Genomic DNA, 9,070 nt, shown 5'->3' on the forward strand with positions numbered 1-9,070 from the left:
ATTTAATGTTTGAAGCTATAGGTGGCAACTCAACCCTCGATCCATCATTGTCCTCATTAAGTGTTGCTTTAAACGATGAACTAAGCATGCAGAAGTGTAACGAAGGTGGAAGATCACAACAGATATGAAGGAAAGGTCTTCATTAAATATTAACAATCATATAATCTAGTTTAATAACATCGTTATCCACCAACGACATAGTTAAAAAGATGTATAATGAAATATATTTTTTTATATGTGTTAAATTTGTTACAAATGGTATGAGAGCCTAGGCTCGCACACTGAGACTTTTGGGATATATATATATATATTAAACAACTGAGTATGTGTGAATGTGAACATAGAGATAGAGATCAACACCCAAAGAGTAGAGATGCAGAGGAGTCCCAGACTATTGAACCAGCCGGAGGCAACCTATGTAGAGGCCAATCCGGACATATGGATACAACTAGGAGAAGAATCTCGTCAGGCCAACGCTACCCTGCTTGAAACAGTTCAACAATTACGTGCAGAGATGACAAACCTAAGAATGGATAACGAACGACTGAGGCAGGAACAAGAAAGAATCCTTAAAAGTCTGTCCGACTGACAGAATCAACGGGGACCAGATCCCAGTGCTGAGGATAGGGAGAAAACCCCAACGGCCCATCATGGTGAAGATAATGTAGAGTTAGCAGAAGGACACAAGGAGGATGAAGAGGGATGTTTAGATAATGTTTCTAACCAAAGAAAGACAAAAAGGCAGAAGGTGGAATTACAAGGTGAATTCAAAAAGATAAAATCATCACTCTTTGAAGGAGAATCTGAAGAAGCAGTTGAAGCATGGCTAATTGACATGAGAAAGTACTTTCAGATTTATGACTATACTAATAAACTTAAAGCACGGCTGGCAGTTTATCAACTAAGGGGTAAGGCCACCCTTTGGTGGGAAGAAATCAAGATTGTGAGAAAAATTGATGAAGAACAAGTTACATGGCAAGAATTTCAGAGGCATTTCAAGGATAAATATTTAACTGAGCGTTACTATGATGAGAAAGAAAAGGAATTCCATGATTTAAGGCTGGGAACCTTGACCATGGATGGATATGTGAAACGATTTACCTCCCTGTTACGATATGTCCCATATATGCAGGAGGAAAAGGCCAAGATTCAACGATTTATTAGCAGTTTACCCAACTTTATGAAGGAAAAGATCGAATTTGATTATCCTAGAACAATGGACGATGCGGTGCGAAAGGCTCGCATCTGTTATCAGCAAATGAAACAGAAGAATGAGGGGTCTAAAGGAGCAATGGGTAGAAGAGGGAGAAATTTACCCCCAAGACGATAGACAAAAATCACTAATGGAAGAAATATTCAGCAAAGAAATTTCAGTAAATTTCCAAAGAACCAGTCAAAGATTCCAGCCTACAGCGAAAATAGACAGTCAGAGGGAGTTAATAAACCTGCCAATGACTAGTAGCCAAAACAACCTTTGCAGTGCTGGGGATGTGGGGAATCCCATTATTACAAAAATTTCCCACACAGGGCCAGAACAGAACAACTTTCTAATATGAAAGAAGCCTCTACAGTGGGAGATGTAGCAAGGAGTATGCCCAGAATTAATGCTGCTTTGGATGATCATCAAGCAGAGTACCAACCCACCATGATCGAGTGTGAAGGTATGATTGTTGATCAACCTATTTTTGTTTTGTTTGATCCAGGTGCTAGCCTAAGCTATGTCAATCCTAAAGTGGTAGAAAGGTGTCAGCTGCAAAGCAGTAAGTTTAAGAAGCCATGATTAGTTCAACTAGCCACATGGACAAAAATAAGGGTGTCTGCGAAAGCAGAAAACTATCCTAGAACAGTTTCAGGATAATCAATCCATGTCAATCTCAATATACTCCCTTTAGGATCGTGCGATGTACTCATAGGGATGGACTTGTTGGAAGAGTGATGGTCCCTAGGCAATTTTAAGGAGAAATCTATAAGTTATCTCATAGAGTTAGGACAAAGAAAGGAAATACAAGGAATCAAGGGACATATTAAGTTACGTCTTATTACTTCTAACCAGTTGGGAAGATGTATTAGGAAGGTTTGTCATATTTATGTTGTCCAAGTAAGATACACCAATTCCAAGAGTAAAATGACTTCTTTGGAAAATTTTCTTGTGATTCAGAATTTCATTGATGCATTTCCTGAATCCATTCTTAGATTTCCACTTAAGCGTGATATTTATTTCACGATTGAATTGATAGCTGGAGAATCTCCTGTTTCGAGATCCCCTTACCACATGAGCATCCCTGAGGTAACAGAACTCAAAATCTAGCTTCAAGAATTTCTAGATAAAGGGTACATTTTCCCCAGTGTATCCCCTTGGGGAGCCGTCGTCTTATTTGTGTGAAAGAAGGACAGAACCATGAGAATGTGCATCAACTATCATTAACTAAATAGACTGACCTTAAAAAACAAATACCCTTTAGCATGTATTGATGATTTATTTAATCAAGTGCAGGGAGCTAATGTGTTCTCAAAAATTGACCTAAGATCCATTTACCACTAGATAAGAATAAAGGATCAAGATATTTTAAAAACTTCATTTCGAACTCGCTACGGTCATTACGAGTTCGTGGTGTTTCCTTTTGGCCTTACAAATGCTCCAGCCACTTTCATGAGTCTGATGCATAGTATATTTCAACCATTTTTAGATAAGTTTGTATTGATTTTTATTGATGACATACTAATTTATTCTAAAAATTAGGAGGAGCATGAAAAGCACTTGAGAATAGTATTGCAAATTCTGTGGGATAATCAACTATACGCTAAGTATAGCAAGTGTGATTTTTTCAAAAAGTCAAATACAGTATCTAGGTCATGTTATATCAGTAGAGGGAATAGTGGTGGATCCGAAAAAGATTAAAACCATTATGGAATGGACCACCCCGAAGAATGTTGTTGATATTAGATCATTTTTGGGCTTAGCTGGTTACTACCGTTGATTCATTAAAGGTTTTTTGAAAATAGCATTTCCTATGACCTCATTACAGAAAAAGGGGCATAATTTCTGATGGACAACTGAATGTCAGCAAAGTTTTGAGCAGTTAAAACAATTGCTTACCACTGCACCTATGCTAAAAGTAGCAGATCCAAAAAAATCTTTTGTGGTTTGCACAGATGCAAGTAAGGAGGGTGTCAGCGGGGTATTAACATAGGAAGGGAAGGTTATAGCCTATGAATCATGTAAACTGAAAGAGTATGAACAATGATACTCTGCTTATGATCTTGAGTTGACCGCGGTGGTACATGCGCTCAAAATGTGGCGACACTACCTACTAGGAAAGAAATTTCTGTTACTAACTGATCATAGCAGCCTTACAAGCTACTTTAACCAATCTAGTTTGAATGCTCAACAGGCCAAATGGACCGCATTCTTGAGCAAGTTCGACTTTGAAATGAAGCACCTTAAGGGGAAGGAAAATCGAGTGGCTGACGCATTAAGCCAGAAATTGCATTGCATCTATGAGGTACAATTTAGTCAAGTATGATCTAACCTTCCTGACATCATCAGAGAAGCATCTCTCAAAGACCCAGAATATGCTTTCCTTTGGCAGCAAGCTTTGGAAGCTCAGGAGAAGGGAGAAGAGTCTGATTATGGTATAAATATGGAAAAAATGTTAGCATTCAGAAATAGAATATACATTCCTAATCAGAATTCTATCAAACAATTGTTATTATATGACTTTCATAGGAAACCTTATGCCGCTCACACAAGATACCAGAAATTGTTTTCTACCATTAGACAAAGTTATTTCTAGTCAGGTTTAAGGAAGGATGTTTTTGAGTACCTATCGAAATGTTTGGAGTGCCAACTAGTGAAGGCGGAACATCAACACCTCGCTGGTATATTGCAACCATTACCCATTCTTGAGTGGAAATGGGAGACGATCACTCTAGATTTCATCACAGGTTTACCTCGCACTAAGAAGCAACATGACTCAATTATGGTGGTGGTGGACAAGATAAGAAAAACCGCTCATTTCATACCCATAAAATCCACCTACAAAATGGTGGAAATCGCAGACATATTTATGAGGGAAATTTTTTGGTTGCACGGAATACCCAGAGTGGTAATTTCCGACAGAGATGTAAAATTTACATCCACATTTTGGAAAACCCTCTTCTCTGGGTTAGGTACCCAGATTCAATTTAGTATTGCTTACCATCCACAAACAGATGGCCAAATAGAGCGAGTGAATCAAATCCTAGAGGACATGTTGAGGATGTTTGTGATGCAACAACCACATAAATGGGAGGACTACCTCCACCTAGTAGAGTTCGCCTACAATAACAGATATCATGAATCACTGGGCATGAGCCCTTTTGAAGTATTGTATGGGAGAAAGTGCAGGGTACCCACCGATTGGAATAGCCCTATTCACAGATTAGCATTGGGTCCTGATATGTTAGCTGAAATGGAGGATACAATTAAAAAGGTCTGTCAAAATTTAAAGGCTACCCAGGATAGGCAAAAGGTTTATGCAGATAAGAAAATATCACATAAGGAATTTCAGTTGGGGGATCATGTATACCTGAAAGTCAAACCCTAGAAAAGTACCTTACAGTGGAAGGGTTGTGCTAAGTTAGCACCCCAGTACTGTGGACCGTTTCAAATCTTGGAACGGATTAGACTAGTAGCATACAAGCTAGCACTCCCAGGCCATATCCAGGTCCACAATGTTTTCCATGTCTCCTTGTTAAAAAAATATGTGTACAATCCTCAGCATATAATTAATTGAGAAAATATACAGGTAACAAAAGAATAGAATAAGTAACATATTAATTGTTGTTTTTTTTTATTTTCTAACAGCAAATTGCAATTTGTGTAGGTTGAACCAGAGGGAGAATTTCTAGCAGAGCCTCTTTGTATCCTAGATCGGAGAGAAACCATCTTGTAGAAATGAGCCATCACCCAGGTTAAAGTGCAGTGGAAGCACTTTGGCTTGGAAGAGGCTACCTAGGAAGAAGAGGAAACTATGTTGGAAGCTTACTCGATGCTATTTTCTTAAAAAAAGGAGAGAAAGAGAACACTAGGGACAGTGTTCCTCACAAGGGGGGGAAGTTGTAACACCCTATGCTGCACAAACATTTACTTTGTTACCAAGTTTTACTTCAATCTTTTATTTTGTTTAACATAGACTGTTAAAGAACTAAGGCTGAATAGCCAGAACATATTTTGTTACTTATTAATTAAGAATTTAAATAGTTTGTCAAAGAACTGAAAGAAATAGTTGATAACTCATGAGACAATTACAAATAATTTCTCATCTGTCCTCTCAAAATGAAAAGAGGGGGAAGCCTAAAGGGGTTGGAAAAGGATACTGAAGAAAAAGAAGCATAAGGGATGCTACCTAGATTTTCCTTGAGCTAGACAAAAGTACCAGTGGAAAAACTGTGAGCGACAATCGAAAAGTTATGAGACTTGAGGCTAGACCGTAGTCCTAATGCCCAAGATACCGGACCGAGACAGACTTATTGACTATCAGGAGTAGGAAGAGCTTGGAGGGCGAATCTAGACATAATCGCTAGATCCATGGCTCAATTGAGAGACCTTCCAAAGAAAAGGGGAGCACTTACACAATTATAAATTAAGCATAACTAGATAAGTAATACATGTTGAGCTTAGTATATATTAGCTACAAGAGGTTAATATTATTCATTAATAGATAGCTAAAATCAGACAAATTTCTAGATACATATATTATGTCGTGGTCTATTGTTAAACATATGCTATCTTTTTGTACTAATGATTATATCCTATTGCTTTATATAAATTGATGAATTATAAGGTAGAAGTACTGATAGCTTTATACTGTTCTAGGAAAACAAATTAACCATTTCGGATTAACTTTACATTAGAAAATTAAAGAAATCAAATTATGATCAGTCTCTGGCTTTTAGAGCGAGTGCTATTTTCTTTTAATCAAACATGAGATGCTTTCTAGATGCATAGAGCATACAGAGACTAAACTGAAAGGAATTCATTCTGTAACTATACACTTTTCTATAGATGCAACATTGAGATAATGCTAACTGTCAAATGCAAACAGGAAGATGATATTTCATTGATGGAATAACTATTACAAACTATTGCATAACCACACTTATCATTAGCTATGCAAAAATAAGACATTAACTGAATCGTGAGGGTTCTTCGTGGCTCTTAGTCGGTTTCTATAGGAATAATCAAAATCCAACCACCCTCATTCCTATCTAAATTTCCAAGTTACTCAAGTGAGCCTGGAATGTTGATACTCATTAAAACCAGAATAGTACACGAACCGACCAAACAAAGTAATAGAATTTAGATAAGGAATGTTCTTGAATTATAACTTGAAACCTCAATGAGAAATATCAAACATGGCTTAAACCCATATAACCAAAGTCAAATCAGTTTATAATGTCCCATCTCGGACTATTCCAAACGAAATTACCGAAAAAAATTACAACCCTCATGCAGTGTCTCTCAGCATAGCTATGAACCTAAAAGATGGCCATCCCTCAATATGGGGTTACATATAAACCTAAGAATCTAATATTAAACACACAAAGAAGAATGCTTCCATGGCTAGCTGAAGATATGAGGCACTTTCTAGCCATGAGTTCATCAGAATACGGAGTGATTAAATTGACCTGTGACCAAAAGACACTAACCAGCATGGGGAGAACCCTGCAACTTCTGAAATCTCTTGAAAACGCATTGTCGAGACCTTACCTGTGATTACGAGGATGTTGGGATTAAATCCTGTAGGGAAATAAGAACTAAATGATTGATGCAATTTAGGAAGCTCATGGTTTCACCATTACCTATGTAAGAGGAGTTCCGGACAAGAAGAAGACGTGAGCATCTGTAAAACTTGTCACAGTTGTTAGTGGCTATTCACATTCATACCAATTTGAAAATGAACTTGTAGCTTACATGGATCTTACCTCCACAGAAGCGTAGTTTATCTTGTTCCATGCTTCATGGGATGTGCACAATCGTGGACAGATAAATACTTGCATCCGATGAACCAATTGATCAGGCAAGTGCTTCGAACGAATGGGAAATGAAAGCTTCTTAAGGATTTTTACTGTGAACAACTTCTAAACCCACTATCTGAATGCATGCCGGACCCCGTCGGGCCAAGGAGATTAAACCAACACCTTGGTGACCCTTCAAACCCTTAGAAACGATGCAGAGCCAAACCCCAAGGTTTTGCAAATCAGAAAATAAAAGTCGCGCATAGCAAGAAGGGAGAAAAATATCATACCATTGATTCTGGAGCACGAGAACTGTCCTCCGACCATGGTCCTACGGTGGAAAAATGGCCAAATGACCAAGCGGCAGGCTGTTCTCAAATCTATTCAATGAACGGAGTCAGGTATTTAATGTTTGAAGCTATAGGTGGCAGCTCAACCCTCGATCCACCCTTGTCCTCATTAAGTGTTACTTTAAATGATGAACTAAGCATGTGGGAGTCTAACCAAGGTGGAAGATCATGGTGGATATGAAGGACAGGTCTTCATTAAGTCCTAACATTCGTATAATCTAGTTTAATAACCTCGTTATTCGCCAAAGACTTAGTTAATAAGGTGTGGAATGAAATAATTTTTTTTATATGTGTTAAATTTGTTACAATTTCAATGTAAACCATTTAAATAATAATAATAATAATGTCTATATATTATATAAATAAATTGAAAAAAAACATTTTTTATTGGTATTATTTCAAGTATGATTATTTTAATTTGACTTTTTTTATTAAGGGTTAATCTATCACATCCGATGCTATTTCTGAAAGTGCAATTTTTTAGTTTTGGAAGAAAAAAAAAGGTTACACTTCCAAATTTGATCCCTCTCCACTTTTACTAGACCCCTTAATTAAGATAATTCTATACTAATTTTACAAACAATACACCATTTCCCTATATTAAAAGACATATTTACACTTATTTACAATCCCTCTAATAACTCCCTCGTATGGAGTCAATATTTACCCTTAGAAAATACAACATCTCTCATTCTCAATTATCAATTATAAAGCAACTGTGAACAAATCACTCGCATACCTTATTAATAAATTACTAAACTTTCAGCCAAAGTGATATAGCATTAACACCTTTAATTTAGCGCACATAATCAACTCCTAACTAAATTGTGAAAACCTAACTTTATCATTCGAGTAGATATAGAGCATTACTCTAATCAAAGTAAAGGATGTATCTGTCAAATTATAGTTTCGTTGCTCCGAAGTCGATGGGACTCTAGGCCAATAAATAAAGCAACTCAATGATTAACGTATCAAACTTCCAATTCCGGTCGTTATCATGAAATTAAAAAGAAACTATTTAAATTTAAAAAGATTCATATAAAAAATTTAAATTACTATTATTAAATTGATAGTTATATAAATTAAATAGTTGATTAATGTTAACCAGGATTTAAATTATATCTTGTATTTTCTTATAGTTAAATTAATTTTCTTTAATTTTATTTTAACGATTTATTTTCATTTTATTTTTTAATTTTATTTTTTTATTATATTTTGTTTAATCTTTCTTTTACAAAAAGGTTATGAAATTGTTGTTCTTGAAATAAACTAATTAAGAAAAAATAATTAAGTAACAAGATTAGGGTTAGAGTTTAATCTTATCGCCCATGGGGCTTTGGATTGATAGTGAATGGGTGCAGTGTTAAGGCACTCCTTGCGATAGGTCACCAGTTCAAATCGCCTATGGGTACTTAGGTTAGTCTAAAAAAAAAAGAGTTTAATCTTATCCCTTTATATGTGAAAATGACCAAGAATATATATTTTTTAATTAAATCTCATTCATCTATATAGTGTTTTTATTAAAAAAAAGAAAAAAAAAAAAGAGAAGTTGGATTCTCTGTTCTAAAATAGACACACAACTTAATTGTTAAGAAGTAAAAATACAATAACTATTCTCTTGATTATAATCTCTTGTGAAAAATCACACATATAATCTAAATATTCTCTTGATTATAATCTCTTGCCAAAAAATCACACATATAATCTTTGCTTTTCAAACA

At 35.9% G+C, this 9,070-nt stretch overlaps 1 long non-coding RNA gene across 1 annotated transcript; it reads right to left on the bottom strand.

Moving 5' to 3' along the window:
- Window positions 1-6,334: 6,334 nt before the first annotated feature.
- On the bottom strand, window positions 6,335-7,344 carry LOC149265940 (uncharacterized). The gene is made up of 3 exons (XR_016252264.1): window positions 6,967-7,344; window positions 6,844-6,884; window positions 6,335-6,751 (listed from the first exon to the last, which is right to left on the bottom strand). It is a non-coding gene; the product is annotated as an uncharacterized LOC149265940 (long non-coding RNA).
- Window positions 7,345-9,070: the final 1,726 nt, after the last annotated feature.

Source organism: Pinus tabuliformis, chromosome 6, assembly GCF_031772625.1.
Source record: "Pinus tabuliformis cultivar Carrire ecotype Pingquan chromosome 6, CPIR1, whole genome shotgun sequence".
Lineage (NCBI taxonomy): Eukaryota > Viridiplantae > Streptophyta > Pinopsida > Pinales > Pinaceae > Pinus > Pinus tabuliformis.